The 18,749-nt window shown below is 48.6% G+C and overlaps 1 pseudogene; it reads right to left on the bottom strand.

Annotated features, from left to right (window-relative positions):
* Positions 1 to 15,525: 15,525 nt before the first annotated feature.
* On the bottom strand, positions 15,526 to 17,748 carry LOC149340110 (uncharacterized; annotated as a pseudogene).
* Positions 17,749 to 18,749: the final 1,001 nt, after the last annotated feature.

Raw genomic sequence — 18,749 nt, 5'->3', positions numbered from 1 at the left:
TCTATTTATTCACGGAAGCCTCAAAGAAATAAAAGCGAAAGCGAAGCCGTCACGCGACTACCTGAAAGGCACTCCACGCGTTAGTTGACTCCTCGTACCTTCATCGGTGACTTCAATAAAAAAAAGGGGGAGGGGAGGGGGCGGAGCCGGGACATTTAATCCCATTTAAGTTAGAGAAATCGGTCGCACAGGAGAATAATTTGAAGTTTTTACGAACGCTTGGAACGTGCTGATCGAGTTACCGTGTTAAAATGTTTAGTTCACATTGCTCTTTAGTGCGCCTTTAATGTCGGTTTTTAATTGTTTTACCTGAAAAGAGTGCCAGTGGTTTCTTGTTTAAGCTGCGGACTAAAATATTAAGGAGCCACATGAGCACATTTCGGGTTATTTCCAATTTAATGCGTGAGTAGAAGAACAGAGATGTGAAGGAAAAGAAATCAAATTTCTGCCTCAAAGAGAAAAAAAAATCGCTAGTCATTTCACAGGCAGTGTGGCTCTTTGCTGACATGACAGAACACGCTTTGAGATAGTTGCAAGTATGAGACTGCAGTAGATGACCTGGCGAAGCTTCCAAAACTTGCAGGTTGGAAATGCCTGCGCACAAAGCGCTGTGTAACTTGCCACATAGCGCTAAAAAGACACGGACACAAGGGAGACACACAGGACGGGCGCTAACCAACAAACAAAGCGAGTTATCTCTTAAATAGGAGACAGTACGGCTAATAGGAATATTTCAGTTGGTCTGCTCATATCGCTGCACAGCGTCCATTCCCTCGGAAATGCATCTGTCTTTTTCCGAGTCGGCAGCAAAACGTGAGGCATGGTGAACCATTGCGGCCAGTTCTGGTCGCAAGTCTCCCTTGTGTCTGTGTCTTTTTAGCGCTATGTGGCAAGTGAACCATCACCAACTCGCCCAAGCCTCTACTCTCGCTGTGTAACGCCATGAGGGTGAGATGTTTATCACACTTCAGAAAAAATGGCACTATATTTCAGAAACTCTACCGTTCTCAGTTCCGTCTTGACCCTTCATTGTATATGAAACCTTCAACAACTAGAGTAAAAAGGCATTTCCATCCGCATAAATTATCTCCTTTGTTTGCCCGCACCAATAACTTTAAATATTCTTTCTTTCCTCGAACTTAGGTATTCTCCATTCAGTCTTAACCCGAACTGTTCCCATTGCAGGCCCCGGAATGCCTCCTGTAAACAGGCGGTGTATAGCATAGGCGAGATGGTGTCTCCCTGTCTGACACCTTTCGTTATTGGAATTTAATGCTTACTTTACGGAGAACTGTGGTAGCCATCCAATCGTTATATATATTGTCCAATATTTTGACATAACACTCTTCTACACCCTGATGCCGCAATGCGTGCATGACTGCTGAGGTTTCTATTGAGCCGAATGCTTTCTCGTAATAAATGAACGCTGTATATAGGGGCTGGTTATATTCTGCCCATTTCTGTATCACCTGATTGATAGCGTGAATATGGTCTATTGTCGAGTATCCTTTACGAAAGCCTGCCTGATCATTCGGTTGATTAAAGTCTAAGGTTGTAGTGACCCTATTAGCGATTACGTTAGTAAATAACTCGTAGGCAACAGACAGTAAGCTGATGGGTCTGTGATTCTTCAAGTCCTTGACGTCCCCCTTCTTATGAATTAAGATAATGTTAGCATTTTTCCAAGCTCTACGTACCCTCGAGGTCACAAGGCATTGCGTATACAGGGTGGCTAGTTTTTCGAGCACAATCTCTCCTCCCTCCTTCAACAAATCTGCTGTTATCTACAAGGTATTTACTAAAGTAACCGCCAATAGAGCCAATACAACCTTAGACTTCAATCAGCCAAATGATCAGGCAGGCTTTCGTAAAGGATACTCGCCAATAGCCCACATTCACACTATCAATCAGATGATAGAGAAATGCGCTGAGTATAACCAACCCCTATCAATAGCCTTCATTGATTAAGAGAAAACACTTCGTTCAGTGGAAGCCTCAGCTGGCATGAAGGCACTGCGGAATTGGTGTAGAAGAGCGTTATGTGAAAATATCAGAAAATATTTTATAACGATTGTAGAGCTACCCTAGTCCTCCGTAAAGTCGACAATAAAATTCCAGTAAGGAAAGGTGTCAGGCAGGGAGACATGATCTCGCCAATGCTATTCACCGCCTGTTTACAGGAGGTATTCCGGGGCCTGAAATGGAAACAGTCAGGGATAAGAGTTAGTGGAGAATACCTGAGTACGTTGCGATTCACTGATGAAATTTCCTTGCTAAGTCACTCAGGACATGAACTGCAAGGCATGATCAATGATATAGGCAGAGCAGAACAGTGGGGCTAATGTTAACGTGCAGAAATCCAAAGTAATGTTACAGTCTTGCTAGAGAACAGCAGTTCGCAATCAGTAGCGAGGTGCTCGAAGTAGTCAGAGAATATACTTAATGCGGGTAGTGACCGCTGATTCGGTCATGAGAATAAAATAAGTAGAAGAATAGAAATGGGGTGCAGCGCATATGGCAGGTTCTTTCAGATCATGAATGTCAGTTTGCCAGTATCCCTCAAGAGAAAATATACAACAGCTGTATCTTACCCGTACTCACGTACGGGGCAGAAACGTTGAGGCTAAAGAAAAGGGTTCAGCTTAAGCTAAGGACAACGCAGCGAGCTATGGAAAGAAAAAAATTGGCAGTGGCTTAGCTCTGCTGTGCCAGGATATACGTAGCGTGAGGTGACGGCAAGGGGTCCACATCTCGCTTCTTCCCTCCACATCCTTTCCCTCTGCCCGGCGGACCCTCCCCCGCGGGACCTAGAGAACCTCAAGACCTGGGAGGACTGGGAGACCCTGCTGCGCTCGGAGGACCCGGCCGTGCAGACCGTCGCCACCGGCCGTGCTGCCAGTGTTATGAACCTTAGGAACATAAACACTTGAGTGCAGTGGGGTCGTGCGGGGACCCTGGGGCGTGCCCCGAATTCCTATTAAAGTTTCTCTCTCTCTCTCTCTCTCTCTCTCTCTCTCTCGGTGGACACCTGAACCAGAGGGAAGGCGCATAACTGCTCTCTTGGAACAGAGGACACCTCAACCGTGCTAAGTGGCGGTAGTGATAGGTGTGCGCTGCATGCGTTGGCATTGACAACATTGTGCCAGAAACACGGCGCTGAAGCCAAAGGCCGTCGCCGTTCGTTGTGTTGTTGGAGTTGACGTTGACAATATTTTACACTCCGATCATGTTAAGGAGACGAAGTCGCCGCGGTGGCTCAGTGGTAAGGCGCTCGTCTACCGAGCCGGAGTACCCGGGTTCGAACCCGACCGCGGCGGCCGCGTTTCAATGGAGGCGAAACGCAAGAGGCGCCCGTGTACTGTGCGATGTCAGTGCACGTTAAAGATCCCCAGCTGGTCGAAATTATTCCGGAAACCTCCACTACGGTACCTCTTTCTCTCTCTCTTCTTTCACTCCCACCTTCCTCCCTTCCCTTACGGCGCGGTTCAGGTGTCCGCCGAGATATTTGAGACAGATACTGCGCCATTTCCTTTGCTCAAAAAAACCAATTTACCAATTTTAGAGGAAGTGCGCATAAAGGCTCCCTGGGTCAGTGGACGCCTGAATCGTGCTTATAGGTACGTAGAGTGATGAGAGAGAGAGAGAGAGAGATGTGGGCTGCAGGCATTGACAAGGTTGTGCCAGAAATGCAGCGCTGAAGCCGTAGGCCGTCGGCGTTAAATTGGTAAATTGGTTTTTGAGGAAAGAAAATGGCGCAGTATCTGGCTCACATATCTCGGCGGACACCTCAACCGCGCCGTAAGAGGAGGGAGGAAGGTAGGAGTGAAAGAAGAAAAGTACGAGGAACTTTAGCGGCTAAAGTGGTGAAAGGCGAAAGCCTGAGTGCTGCATTCTGCTACGCGATTGTTCAGTGTACATTTTGTTGGTGCATTAATTAACTGCCAATTAATGACGCTTAAGCTTCGCCTTTAGGAGTGGAACGCGACAGCGTGTTGTAGTGCTGCCGCAGAGTCCAAGGAACGCCACCACCCGTTCGGCGCGATGCGTTGCCCTTTGAACGCAACGCTTTTTGAGGAAAGGAAATGGGGCTGTAAAAACCTGTCATCTCGGTGGACACCTGAGCCGCACCGTACAGGAATGGAGGAAGTGTGAGTGAAAGAAGAAAGAGGGGCCGTAATGAAGAAAATGAAAATTGTATTTGAGGAAAGGAAATTACGCAGTAACTGTCTCACATATCTCAGTAGACACTAGTCGAAAATTGTATTTGAGGAAAGGAAGTTGAGCAGTAACTGCCTCACATATTTCGGTGGACACCCGTCAAAATTCGCGCGCTGTGACGTGACGACAATTTGGACCAATCTGAAACGCGGACAAATACGCCTTGCTCGTCGGTAAATTGGTTTTTGAGGAAAGGAAATGTATCTGTCATATCTCGGTGGACACCTAAACCTCGCCGTAACGGGAAGGGAGGAAGATGGGAGGGAACTAAGACACCATATTCACTAGACGCACTTTGTTCATTCCAAACCATCGAGCTGGCATGGCGGAGTGGTAGCGTGCTCGACTCGCACTCCGGAGACCTGGGTTCGATTCCCAAGCTCGGCCAATTTCCTACTCGATTTTCTTATTTATCTGGTCTTACTAGAAAGTTTAATTAGACTAATTGGTTAAGTAAGCAATGAACTAAACTCACTCAAACTTACTTGGAGCATCACTATACGATCCCTTTAATTGGTTGCATAATTAGTAGCCAAAGTATAATTGGCCCCGTTTGAAATTCGCGCACTGTGACGTCACGACCGTTTCGACCAACTGAAAAGCGTGACATTTCTGTCGACAGCTCCTGCTTACAACGATGAGGCATTAAAGTCTTCCGCCTTAAAAGAGAGAAAGATGTGCCGTAGTGGAGGTCTCCGCAATAATTTCGACCACCTGGGGATCTTTAAGTTGCACTGACATCGCACAGCACACGGGCGCCTGTTGCGTTTCGCCTCCATCGAAACGTTGCCGCCGCGGTCGGGTTCGAACCCGGGTGCTCCAGCTCGGTAGACGGGCGCCTTACCACTGAGCCACCGCGGCGGGTCGCCGGCGTTCATTGTGTTCATTGGCATTGGCGTTAACATTTCTCACTCCGATTATTTTCAGGAAAGGAAGGCGAGCGCGCGGCGAGGCACGCCAGCCGTGCTTAGTGACGTCACGTGCTCCTCGCGCATGCGCACTATGGTATTGCAAGAGAGTAGGCGAAATGGCGACACTGTGGGAAATGTGGTTCACGTTACAAGGAAGGGAAAAAGGAGCGAAAACTTTATTTTTACTAGGAAGGAAGGAAGGAAAAACTTTATTTTCACGGTTTTTCCTCCGGTTTGGGGGCATCTTCAGAGACGTCTTGGTTCTACCCCCAGGAGCCTTCTCTGTCGAAGTCGTCCGCCTCTAATCAGTGGTCGCTTGCCCTCAGTCCAGGGCTCCGCTGGCCAATTCCGCCCGTTGAGCTCGCTGTACCAGACCTTGTTGTTCTTCACAGCGGTCGCTGGACAGCAGAGTCTCCCACTGCTCCGCACACGGGTTCTATATTTTGGGGACCACGTCTATGTTTCGGCAGGCCCATGTGATGTGGTATAGAGTAGGTTTTTCGTCGCACCAGGGACATTTGTCCGCGTATAACGTAGGGTGCATTTTGTTTAGTATATGTAGGTTTGGGAAAGAGCCTGTTTGTAATTGTCTCCAAGTGACAGCTTCCTCTCTGCCGAGAGATTTGTACGGTGGGGGATATCGCATTCTTCTGCCTCTATAGTTTTGTAGTATGGCCGAGTATTCCCTGGGTGCTGGCGCGAGTTCCGTGGTCTCGTCGGATGCTCGGAAAGTAATGTATCCTCGAGCTATCCTGCCGGCCTCTTGGTTCCCTGCCACCCCCGTGTGCCCCGGCACCCACACAATTTTGTGAGGGGTCTTGTCGTTTTGTTCTTCCTGGTTTTTAATTCTGTCGCTCGCTGAGAGGAATATACGGAGCGCGTGACGACCTATCCTGCCATTCATCTAATTTCGGCAGGCTGTTTGAGAGTACGTGAGTATTGTTAGCGACCGCCCGGTCCTATAGCCCTCGCCACCACTAGAGCAACGGCTACTTCATCGGACTCTGCAGCTGTGCAGCCTCGGAGAGACGCGCTGGTGATGTCGCGTAAAGACGAATCGACCACCGCCGCCACAGCAATTTTGGTACCTCCTCCTCTCCAAGACGCGTCTGCATACACGGTCATGGCTTGAGGAGCGTATATTTTCTCGATGAATTCGGCCCTCGCTTCTCTTCTGCCTCGATGGAGGTTGGGATCCATGTTTCTTGGTATTGGCGCTACCTTGAGAGTCTTGCGAAGCTCGTCGGGAATGGTTTCCGTCCTCGTCATTTCTCGCATCTGCTCTCGGCATCCGAGCCTCTGTAGGAGAGCTCTTCCAGTCGTTGTCTGCAACAGGCTGAGTTTTTGCAACTCAAGCTGCGCCTCTCGTAGCTCCTCAAAGTTGTTATGTAATCGCAGGGCCATGAGTTTTTCTGCAGGCGTGTTACGCGGTAGTCGGAGGGCTGTCTTATACACTTTGCGTAGCAGGGCATCTGCTTGCTGTATTTCGTTTTTATGGAGGCACTGGTAGGCTGTACGTGTTTCGACTAACTGCTAGGTTTCTGACTAGTTTTAGTGTGCCATCTTCACGCATGCCATGTCGCCTGTTGGTGATGCGGGTGATCACGCGTGCGACTTGTAGCGTTGTTGCTTTGAGCAGGGTAAAAGTGTGAGTACTGCGCTGGTTGGATTGAACCCACATGCCCTAAATTCTTATTGTTGTCTTTTTCAGTATGGGCGTCCCTTCTAGGTAGACGTTGAGATTTAGGTCCTCGTTGGTTCGAACGGTCCGGTTTTGCTTGCCTCTCCAGACGCTCAGGAGCTCCGATTTCTCGGTCGAGCATGCGAGTCCTTTTTCTGCGAGGTATTGCTGTACACAAGAGGCCGCTTGCTGTAGCCTTTCTTCCTTCTCTCCGAGATAGCCCGTGTTTTGACAGACTGTTGTATCGTCAGCATACATGGCATGCCTGATGCCTTCGACGTTCTCTAGTTTTCGAGCTAGGCCTATCATAGCTATGTTGAAGAGTAGGGGTCAGATAACTGACCCTTGGGGTGTTCCGTTCTTTGGAGTGCGAATTTTGTCCGATCGAAGGTCTCCTAGGCCCATGGTGGCAGTTCTATCGGACAGGAAGGCTTTGACGAAGGCGTAGATTCTGCGTACGAAATCCAGGTTGTCTAGGCCCGTAAGGATCGCTTCGTGGCTTACGTTAACGAATACCCCCTTGATGTCCAGGGCCATTATGACATTTTCTCCCGTGCGAGGTACGTTTCGCAGCACATCTTCTTGTATTTGGAGGAGAACGTCCTGAGTCGAGAGCTTTGCTCTGAAGCCGAACATGGTATGTGATACACAGGTGTTATCTTCCATTTAATTTTGCAGTCTTAAAGTTATAACCCGTTCGTAAAGCTTGCCAAGGCACGACGTGAGTGAAATGGGCCTTAGGTTATCAATTTGTAGATTTTACCAGGTTTAGGTATCATTATTACTTCGGCGTGTTTCCATTCTTCGGGAACCGTCTCCGCCTCCCAATGTTTGTTGAGAAAGCTGACGAGCTCTTGTATGAGGTCGTCGCTCAGGTTGCGGATTAGGGCGTTGTCGATTCTGTCCGCTCCGGCTGCCGTGTTTCTGGTGGTGTTTCTTATGGCCGCGTAAACCTCTTCCACTGTTAAGGGGTGGTCGAGTTTCTCGTTTTCGGCTCCCCGATACGTTCCTTGGTATCGCGGGGGGTTGTGATCGCCGAAACATTTTTCTCGTGCCTTCTACAGTAGGGCGATGTCTGATCCCTCGAAGGAGTAGATGAACCTGTGGATCCTACCCGCCGCGGTGGCTCAGTGGTAAGGCGCGCATCTACCGAGCCGGAGTACCCGGGTTCGAACCCGACCGCGGCGGCTGCGTTTCGATGGAGGCGAAACGCAACAGGCGCCCGTGTGCTGTGCGATGTCAATGCACCTTAAAGATGTTGTTGTGACTGAGAGAAGGATGAAAAGAAAATTGGACGGGCCTGCCAACTGGCTCCAGCCGAGCCACCACCGCTGCCACGTGCAGATAGAGGAGAGTAAAAGATCAGAGGAAAGAGAAAAAGGAAAGAAAAAGACGCGCGTCGCAGCAACAACTGCGTCCGCCGGAACGGACGCTGCTGAAAAAAAAGATAAGCGGCCGAAGCCGCGCTCGCCGAAGCGAGAACAGAAAGAAGAGAGAGATAAAGAGGTGCCGTAGTGGAGGTCTCCGAAATAATTTCGACCACCTGGGGATCTTTAAGGTTCGGGAATCGAACCCCGGTCCTAATTTCGACCACCTGGGGATCTTTAAGGTTCGGAAATCGAACCCCGGTCCGGAGATTTTTAAGGTTCGGGAATCGAACCCCGGTCCGGAGACCGGGGTTCGATTCCCGAACCTTAAAGATCCCCAGGTGGTCGAAATTATTCCTCCTGTCCATGGCGTTGAAATCTCCTACGATAATGAGTGAATTTTCTTTGGCCAGCTTGTGCGCTCCATAAAACAGTTCGAACAGTTTGACTTTTCTTTGTCTCGGCGGGCTGTGCACGTTCAGTAGGAACGTGCTGCCTCCCTTTCGCTTTTTCGGAATAATTTCAACAAGCGCGTGCTCAATGTCGGTGTCGGCGATTGTATCGTGCCTGATGGCGTTGATGGCTTTGCTGACTAGGACGGCCACTTCTTTAGGACGGCCACTTCAAAACCTACGTTTTGACTCTCGTAAACCTCGTACCCTTGTAAGGTCGGCTTGATTCCAGTCTCTTGGAGCGCAATTACATCAGAAGGTGTGAGTTGTGTGTTTATATATTGTTTTAAGAGGGCCTGCTTTTTGCGGTAGCCTCTGCAGTTTCATTGCCAAATATCTAAATATTCTTGTTCTTGCCGATACGTATTGATCATATCACATTACAAAAACATTTAGGGGGCACTTTGACTGTCTAATTTGCGTAGTGGCGAAAGCGTTTTCCGCGCCACTTTGCTTCTTTGGCACTGGTGACGTCACCACTGAATGATGTCACGCATAATTAAGGACTAATTACTGAGTAATGGTAAATTAGTAATTAATGGCTAATTACTGATTGATTACTAAGTACTAATTCACTGCTAATTGGTTTAGGCTTGGTTTATTGGGGCTTAACGTGCCCAAGCAACACAGGTTCTAAGGGACGCCGTAGTGAAGGGCTCCGGAAATTTCGACCACCTGGGGTTCTTTAACGTGTACTGACATCGCCCAGCACACGGGCCCCTAGAATTTCGCCTCCATCGAAATTCGGCCGATGAAGGCTGAATTCTAGAGGCCCTGTGTGCTGTGCGATGTCAGTGGACGTTAAAGAACCCCAGGTGGTCGAAATTAATGACGCTTAAGCTTCGACTTTAGGAGTTGAACGCGACAGCGTGTTGTAGCGCTGCCAGGAAGTCCGCGGAACGCCACCATCCATTCGGCGCGATGCCTTTGCCCTGTGACCGCAACGCTTTTTGAGGAAAGGAAATGGCGCAGTGATCTGTCATCTCGGTGGACACCTTAACCGCACCCTGAAGAGGGGCCGTAACGAAGAAAATGCAAATTGTATTTGAGGAAAGGAAATTCCTCAGTAACTGCCTACCATATATCGGTGGACACCCGTCAAATTGTATTTGATGAAAGGAAATTGCGCAGTAACTGTCTCACATATCTCAGTTGACATCCGTCAACAGGGTGACACCTCTGCTGACAAGCTTCTGCTGACAGCTTTCTGTCGACAGCGACGACACACAGCGGAAGGAGGCGGAGCGTGTGAAGGAACAAACGCGGGTTAGTGATATCCTCGTCGAAATCAAAAGAAATGGGCTTGGGCTGGGCATGTATGCGCAAGCAACAAAAATCAGGGGGCACTTTGACTATCTAAAGTGCGACGAGGCGAAAGTGTCCTAAGATCTCCCTCACAATATTACACTCGTCATAAAATTAATACGGCGAAAGAGTTTTGTCAAAAACTGTAGACAATAATCTACACTCCTCAGCTCCACTGCCATATTTTATTTCAGCAAGCGCGCGCTGTTCGCCTGATTTTGGTGGCACATCTACCAACAGATTTTTGCCACGCGCATGGTAAACGGCAGCCATTAAAAGCAAAGACAATCCACTTATGCTTATCCGCAATACTGTTAATCACGCTTAAGAAAATTTTAGAGCAAAGAAGAAAAGAAAAAATTTGTGCCTCTGCCATAATCGAGAGCAGATATAAGCATGAAATATGGCGTTGTCGGCAGGGGCGCACAGTACTGGTTTGGTTTGGTTTATGGGGTTTAACGTCCCAAAGCGACTAAGGCTATGAGAGACGCCGTAGTGGAGGGCTACGGAAATTTCGACCACCTGGGGATCTTTAACGTGCACTGACATCGCACAGTACACGGGCCTCTAGAATTTCTCCTCCAAAGAAATTCAACCGCCGCGGCTGGGTTCGAACCCGCGTCTTTCGGGACAGCAGCCGAGCACCATAGCCACCAGCACCATAGTACTGCTGTGTCGTATAACTCGCAAAGCAATCGCTTTCCTCAGAGCCTCACGTCAGCTCTGTCTTCCGCCCCACCTCTCCATAGATAACAAACACTCAACACTCTGGCGCAGACTACAGACACACACTCTCCCCTCACCCCTTACCCTAGCCCACTATCACACCTCCTTCCCAACTCCTGCTTGCACCCTATGCCTAGAACCCATCGTCTCTTCCCCCCACGTCCTCTCCCTCTGCCTGTGGGACCCTCCCCCGTGGGGCCTAGATAACCTCAAGACCTGGGCGGACTAAAGCCCCTCGATAGTTTGAAAGTAGCGACACTCTCCTCCACTCCGGCGTTTTCCTCCTCGAATATCCTCGCCCGCCGGCTGCGCGCGCTGCACACGGCACGCTTTTTTGGGCGTCGCTCGCTCGCCGTCCGGGCAGTTGGCTGGCACATGCGCGCGCTCTTAAGTTCGCGCTTTTTCCACGCTCTGTTATTGATTAAAAACACGAGAAAGACATGCGACACGCGTGACTACCACGAGCCACATAAATTAGCGTCTCGTACGCGCAATGAAAGTGCCAATTACGAGCGCTTGCGGCACGAACAAAACCACTTGTTGCATATATCTCACATTCTTTTTGACTTTTCAATACCGTCTGTCTCAACACGGCATAGTATATGAAGCACAATATTTACAATATATTTGAACATTCCTGAATATTTTCAGCATACCAATGTTTAGTTACATGTAGATTCACTTCGAACTAATTATCGCGGAAGTACAGTTTATGAAGTTGTTCACGAGTGGAGTTTCAGAAGTGGGATGGTTGCTGGGAACAAGCTGGGGCATTTGCTTCGATGGCCGTCCTAAAATTTTTCATTAAGGTTCAGTACGAGTTTGGCACCGCGCAGAGCACATGCAACGGATTAATCGTTTTTGTAGTTGAGAATTTTCGCGGCGGTTTGGAAACGAATATGAACTTTTTTCTATTAAGCAGGAACTGACTGTAGCTCCCGCTGTCGGCAACCTTGAGGTGATGTCGAGCCGAAGGCAAGAGCCAAAGATCCGCGCACCAATTTTCCGTCATCCAAGGAAAGTATCCGCAACCCAAAATTTGGCCCTCTCAACCACCGAAATTTGACCTGGTCCGAATTTCATCAAAATTGGTGTCAAACCTAATTTTAATATGACCAATTCAATGGTGACCTCCAAAATTAGGTGGGCTATCCCCAAAATTTGTCTCTCTGGAACCCATAAATTTGACGTCATCCATATTTGACCAACATTGGGGTCCAACCTAATTTGACTATGGGAAACTCAGTGTTGGCTTCCAGATTTTAATTTTCGGTGTAATCAAGGTGTATATATATTATCAGAGTACGGTGTGCTATGTGTCTGTAATCTATGTGTGTGTGTGTGTGTTTGCAATTACATGAGTTTTGCAGAGTGCCGAGATGTGCATTTAGCGTTTCTTTTTTCCTTAAATTCTACTAAGTGTTGTCTAATTCCATATTTATATGTTCACTTTTATATGTTGAAGTATTTATATGTTCAAATGTGTTTATGTAAATGAGAGCTGTTTCCCTGTCTATCTTTTCTTTTTATTAAGTGTGCACTGAAATGCCAAATTGTGCTACCTGGGGCAGGAGCCTCTGTCAGGCTGTGAGCCTTTAGCTCCTGCTCCTTTTTTCTCTGTTGTGAGAAAATGAAATGAAATAAAGACAAAGTTACAAAGATTTAGGTACACCACCCCCGAAGTTTGGCACACTTGGGCATTTTCCGCCCGTATTCTATTCCTTTTTAAATCCGCTTAAAGAGATGTTCCGTTAGGAAAGAAAAATACTGATAGCAACGACTGTGACAAAAACCGAAGGAAAAGGTTTGGGGTCTTAGCAATTCGGTCAGCCACAGTCAAGGCTATCCTAAAGCAAGTGCCTGACTAATATAAGTCTTGAGTATAGATAGTCACAATATGACACGCAGTTTTTCAGATGCAATGTTTATTGCAGATGAGTGTGTAGTTTTACACCGAAAATATACATAAAAGCACAAAAACATAAAAACCACGAATAACCCAGCTGCGGACATCTGTCACCCGTTGGGTGCAGTCCTCGAGACAAAACACAGAAAACAAAAACATACTTAGGGAAATGAAACAGCTCAGGTGTAAGCCTATAGTTTTTGAGCGGATGATGTATTCAACAAAAGGCTACGCGACCATGCTCAACTAAAGCAAATAATCACAAACTGTAGCAATGAATATACAAAAATGGCATGCATTGGATATTTACTATACTTGAGTACATACAGGCAACAATGGAAAGCACTGAAGTGATTAAAAAATGAATTATTTATGTGAACGCAATATGAGATCTTTTCCGAGAACGTGGCATTGATAATCTCACCTGGTAGAAGCGTAACGGTTCAGCAAAACAACCAATAAGCGTAGATCGTTAGACAAGTTGCATTCATAAAAAAATGTAGGTTAAATCTCTCTCGGGACATGCGCCGCATTACTGCGATGTGCACCATTACTAGAGGTTCGAAAAATTTACCACAAACAATAACACGCATAACGATGCAAAATGATCAGTGAATTAAATGAGGTTGTTGGCTTTCTGATGCGCATGCATGCAGTTTCAGTATACACAGTCGCTTGGAAGAAATGTACAGTTGCTCGCAGAGGTGGACAGTCTTCGTCGGGGTAAAGTTCTTGCGGCCGATGTTGTGCAGCCGCTTTTTTCTTCTAATGCTGTATTTCTTGCCGCTCGGAATCGCGAAAAGAACAAACGCTATTTGACGCCGGCCTGTACACTGAAATGCGCAGCAACTCGGCATAGTGCCGCACTAAAAGAGCGCGAATAACGCGAAGTGCAAGCGCGCAATGCCAGGGAGCTCGGTCGTAGCAGCGGCGGCTGGCCAAAAAATGGCGCCGACGAAAAATGAAAACACAAAAAGAGCGAACTTTCCGCGCGCTTTTCCCGGACACCGCCCGCGGAGCCAATCACCGTTGAGAAAAGCGCCGATGGGAGAGGTGAGAGAGGAGGATCGGCGAGGGTGCGCGGCGCGGCGGCATAGTTCACAGAAAGAGGCTACTTTCAAATTATCGAGGGGCTTTAGGGCGGACTGGTTGACCCTGCTGCACTCGGAGGACCCTGCCTTTCAGACCATCGCCGACTGTCGGGCTGCCAGTGTTATGGGCCTTATCAACATGAACACTTATGAACAGGTTATGAACAGGTTATAGAGCATTTCATTTTCAAGCACTTGATTTCTTTTCTAGAAAGCAGTAACTTCTTTTCTAGTAACCAGCATGGGTTTCGGCGTGGCCTGTCCACCGTAACACAACTAATTCACACAACCAATGAACTTTTGGCATGCATTGATCAGGGTGGGCAAGTAGATGCAATATTTCTCGACTTTGCGAAGGCCTTTGATGGCGTTTCGCACCGTAATCTAATAATAAAACTCAAACATCTATTACAAAATCAGCGTCTTGTTCAATGGCTCGATTCCTACCTCCCTGAATGGCACCAGTACGTCCAGATCTCAGGTTCCAATTCTATGCCAGCTCCAGCTTTCTCAGGAGTACCTGAGGGCTCCGTTCTCGGTTCACTATTGTTCCTTATTTACTTAAACGACTTAAACTTCGACTCCCCTGTACGGTGCCGTTTTTCTGACGACTGCGTTGTATATCTGCCTATTCAAAATGCGGAGGATCACCATGTGCTGAATGACTACCTATCAGAGGTCTCAAGGTGGTGCCTAGTCTGGCAAATGTCACTAAACACGTCTAAGTGCTCAAAAATGACATTTACGCGTAAAAAGTGCGCTCTTAATTACACATACACAATTAACGGTGCAGCTGTCTCCCCCGTAAACGAATACAAATACTTGGGGGTTGTATTCAATAGTAACTTGAGTTCGAGTTCGCACATCGGGCATATAGTTTCAAAGGCGTCCAACAGGCTTTGGCTGTTAAGAAATCGTCTAAGGCACTGCACATCTAAAATCTAAAACTAAATTAGCCTCTTACACTGCACTCGTACGGCCATTACTGGAATACGCAGATGTGGTTTGGTATCCCTACCCAAACCCTACCCCTACCCTAACGTGTACATGTATATGTACAGCGCATTGAAGGCGTTCAAAGGAAGGCGCTTAGATTTATCTACAACGCATATGGAAGGCACGTTTCGGTTACTAATCTATTGAGGCAATCTGAACTGCAGACACTTCAATCTCGTCGCAAGTTGCACCGTCTAACAATGTTGCATGGGATTGTTATTAACTTAAAAAACATTCATTTTGAGACCTACATGGCATACAACACTTCACGACCAACGCGCAGTAAACACAATTTGACAATCATGGTCCCACAGTGCCGAACGAAAGCGTATCAGTTTTCTTTTTTCCAAGAACGATATTGGAATGGAACGGGCTTCCGTGTGACGTGGTCCGTTTGACAGATCAGAAGTCTTTTTTATCTGCTGTCATATCGTCATTTTAAGCGCAGTGTATTCATTCATGCTCTTTTGTTTGTTTCCTTTTGTATTTTTAGGTAACCAAGTGCATTTAATCTTGCTCTTTGTCTTTCTATAAAACCCTGTGTGTTAGATTTTGCTTCTTTATTCGCGTTTCTACTTGCTTTGTTTTGTCGCGATGTACGATGTATCCTTGTACCGCTCCTGCCTTGGCCACCAAATGGAGGCTGGCAGTATTGAATAAAATAAAATAAATAAATAACACTTGAGTGCGGTGCGGTTGTGCGGGGACCCAGAGCGTACCCAGAATTCCTGTTATGAGTTTTATTGCGTTAGAAATACTACTGTACGCTTCGCCTCGTCGCGTAGCCCCGGTGAGTGGTGGTGGTGGTGACTTTTTAATGAACCAAGAGAGAGCTTGCAGGCCAAAAATGGCCCTTTACATAGGTAGAGTCCTTAGTCCGGGACCCCGCTGGACGAGGCCGCTACTCGCGCCCGTTGGACTAGAGCCCTTTTTGAGACTCCAGCCCCGAGCAGTTGAGCAGGGCTGCCTCCCATGCCTCTCGGGAAGGGCAAGGATTAGGGGAAGGGAAGGATTCTTCTGACGGGCCCAAACCATGTGGAAGGTACCGGATACTTCAACACAGTGAGGCCAGTGCCCATAAATTTTGGGGTCGAAATGTTTCGCTATTGCTGGACACAACAGAGTGTTGGTCTGCAGGCGTCTCAGAGTTCGCTCATCGGCTTTACTCAGGCCCTTAGCAGGGACCGGGAAAAGCCGACGGCGTTCGCAGTAGTGGTCCATAATTTCTCCTGAACCGCAGAAGCGGTTGCACAATCTCTGAGCCGGAAGAGCCTGGATGAGGTGCCCGATAGGTAAGCGCTCGGGCAGCCGCGTCCGCCGCCTCATTACCTCTAACACCCTGATGGCCCGGAGTTCAAATTATGCGTTTGGGCGAAAGGTCTGATTCCCTCACTGCACGCTTTCATATACAGTAGACTAAAGGTGAAACCTCGCCAGCCAGGTAGTGTTCACAGGCTCGACGCGAATATGTGACGATTACCTTCGAATTCGAATCCGAGGCGGCAAGCGCAATGGCTACTTCCTCGGCCTGCGCTGAATTTCGAGCTCGAAAGGAGAGGCCGTTAACGCATTGGTTGTGGTGAACTACTGCGGCCGTGTAGAATATAGTGGGTGACGGCTGTGCCACGTCAACGCAGTATACAACCTGTTTGGATCGGTGTTGGTGTTGGAGGGCCCGAGCGCGCGCCTCTCGTCTGCCTTCGCGTGTATGCGTGCCCATGCTGCCCGTGAGTGGAGGGACCCAGATCTCGTGACGATGTAGCTACAGAATCCGACACGTCTCCTCTAGAGTGCACTCGTGTTGGATGCGCAAGCGGTCTAGCAGGCGGCGCCCGGATGCCGTCTGCGAGAGTCACGTATGTTGGTTCACGAGGTGGGCCTCCGGTAACTCCTGGTAGGAGTTCATCACCCGCAACGCTGACAGCTTAGCATTGGTGGTGGCCACTGGGAGGCCCAGTGCTCGCTTTCTAGCCTTTCTAACGATGACGTCGATTCTCATTTCGTGTTGTTTCGTAGTGCGAAGATAGGGAACGGGGTAGAGGATCCTGCTGGTCACGAAGGCATGGGCAAGCCGGAGCGCGTCCCTCCCTCGCAACCCGCCGCGCGTGTTAGAAACGCGATGGATCATGCGTCCGACCTGTTCGCCTACGCGCTTGAGTTTGGCAATAGTGAATTCCGGGCTGAGCCTGTTATGGATGAACAGGCCTAGTATGCGGAGCTTCTCGACCTCTCTGATAGGACCTCCCGTCAGAGAGATTTGCAAACTCGTGTTGTCTTTAGGATTGGATCTGATGTGCAGAAGTTCCGATTTCGCGGGAGCACATCGGAGACCACAGCCGATAGCGTAGCTATCAATTATGGTGGCGGCCTGCTGAAGGCGGTCCTCCATTTCGCCAAGGCTCCCTTCGGTAGTCCAAATTGTTATGTCATCCACGTAGAGGGCGTGATGGATGCCTTCCACCCGGGCCAATTGGTGTGGAAGCTGCATCATGGCAATGTTGAAAAGAAGCGGCGACAAGACCACCCCTTGGGGTTTACCCCGTGTACCCATTGTATATGGTCCGTATTCGTCGTCCTCGATCTTGAGGAAGGCCTGACGCTTCGAGAGAGTCTCGTACATACGTGACTGCCTTGCGCCCACAATCGGTGGTACTCAAGTTAGCCAAGATGCTGCCATGACGAACGTTGTCAAAGGCGCCTTTAAGATCGAGGGCAAGGATGGCCTTGTAGTTGTGGCGCATGGCAGTGGGTCGTATTATGAAGAGGTGTAACTGGAGGGGGACGTACTGCGCAGACATATGCGGTCGGAACCCGAATATAGTGTCTGCAAAAAGGTCCTTGGTCTCTATGTGTGGAGAGAGGCGATCCCTAACCATCATCTCCATAAGCTTGTTCACACAAGAGGCTAGTGAGATGGGCCTCAGGTTGTCGGTATTCACTGGCTTGCCTGGCTTAGCGATGAAAGTGACCAAGGAGGTCTTCCATTCAGGAGGGAGCGGACGCCCATTCCAAATCTGGTCAATGCCCACTAGCAGGTGGAGGTAGGCCGAATCTGGGAGGTTGGCCAACAGATTGACTGTTATGCGATCCCGCATAACAGTGTAAGGTAACAGTGTAACAGTGTAACAGTGTAAGGTCGTGTAACTCAAAAGGGGCATCAATGTACGGATCAATGTACTCCATCAGCGCTCTGACGGAGTACATGCAAAAAATTTGGACTAAATGCCACCTGCCTCGACAGGGGAAGTCGGCAAGTGTAATTCTAATCCCAAAGCAGGGTTAACCCCAGAAACTGGAAAGTTTAAGATCTATTTCCCTAACCTCATGGATGGCGAAATAGATGGAGCGCGTAGTCCAGACCAGACTGACGCGCTTTATGGAGCAAAACGATCTGTGGCCGCACGAGATGGTCGGCTTCCGACCGGGCTTGTGCACACAGAACGTTATGCTCCGACTGAAACATGACATAATCGATTCGCGTTCTAGAGACGCCAAAGTACTTCTCGGCCTAGACTTGACAAAGGCTTTTGATAATGTCAAATAGGAAGCAATCCTCCGAGGTCTCCGTGAAATTAGGGTACGGGCGAACATACGATTACATCAAGGACTTTGTGTCAGGCAGAACTATGAAGTTCCAAGGCATCGAGTCTCGCACACGGAAGTTGGGGAGCAGGGGCATGCCCCAGGGCTCGGTTCTCGCCCCGTTCCTCTTCAACGTGGCAATGAGGGCCCCCCCCCCCCCCCCCCCCCGAAGCTCTGCGGAGCATAGAGGGGCTAAATTTCAGTATGTATGCGGATTACATCAAGCTCTGGATTAACCAAGGGAGCGATGTGAGTATCGAGGAGCGCCTACAGGCTGCGGCGGACACTGTCGTCGACTATGCTGCCAGTAGGGGTCTCCATACTCTTCGCAAAAATCAGAATTATTCGTCTATAACTCGAAGTCACTCCGATGCAAGCACAACCGGAAATTTGCCATTAAAGTAGAGGGGAAACCAGTTCCAACGTAGATCAAATCAGAATCTTAGGGCTATTTATTCAGGATAATGGATATAACGATGGGGCAATCAAAAGGCTCGACGGATTTGCCACGCAA

This window comes from Amblyomma mixtum, chromosome 6 (assembly GCF_055824585.1).
Source record: "Amblyomma mixtum isolate Tamu chromosome 6, ASM5582458v1, whole genome shotgun sequence".
NCBI lineage: Eukaryota > Metazoa > Arthropoda > Arachnida > Ixodida > Ixodidae > Amblyomma > Amblyomma mixtum.
This window is presented reverse-complemented; position numbering and strand designations above follow the sequence as displayed.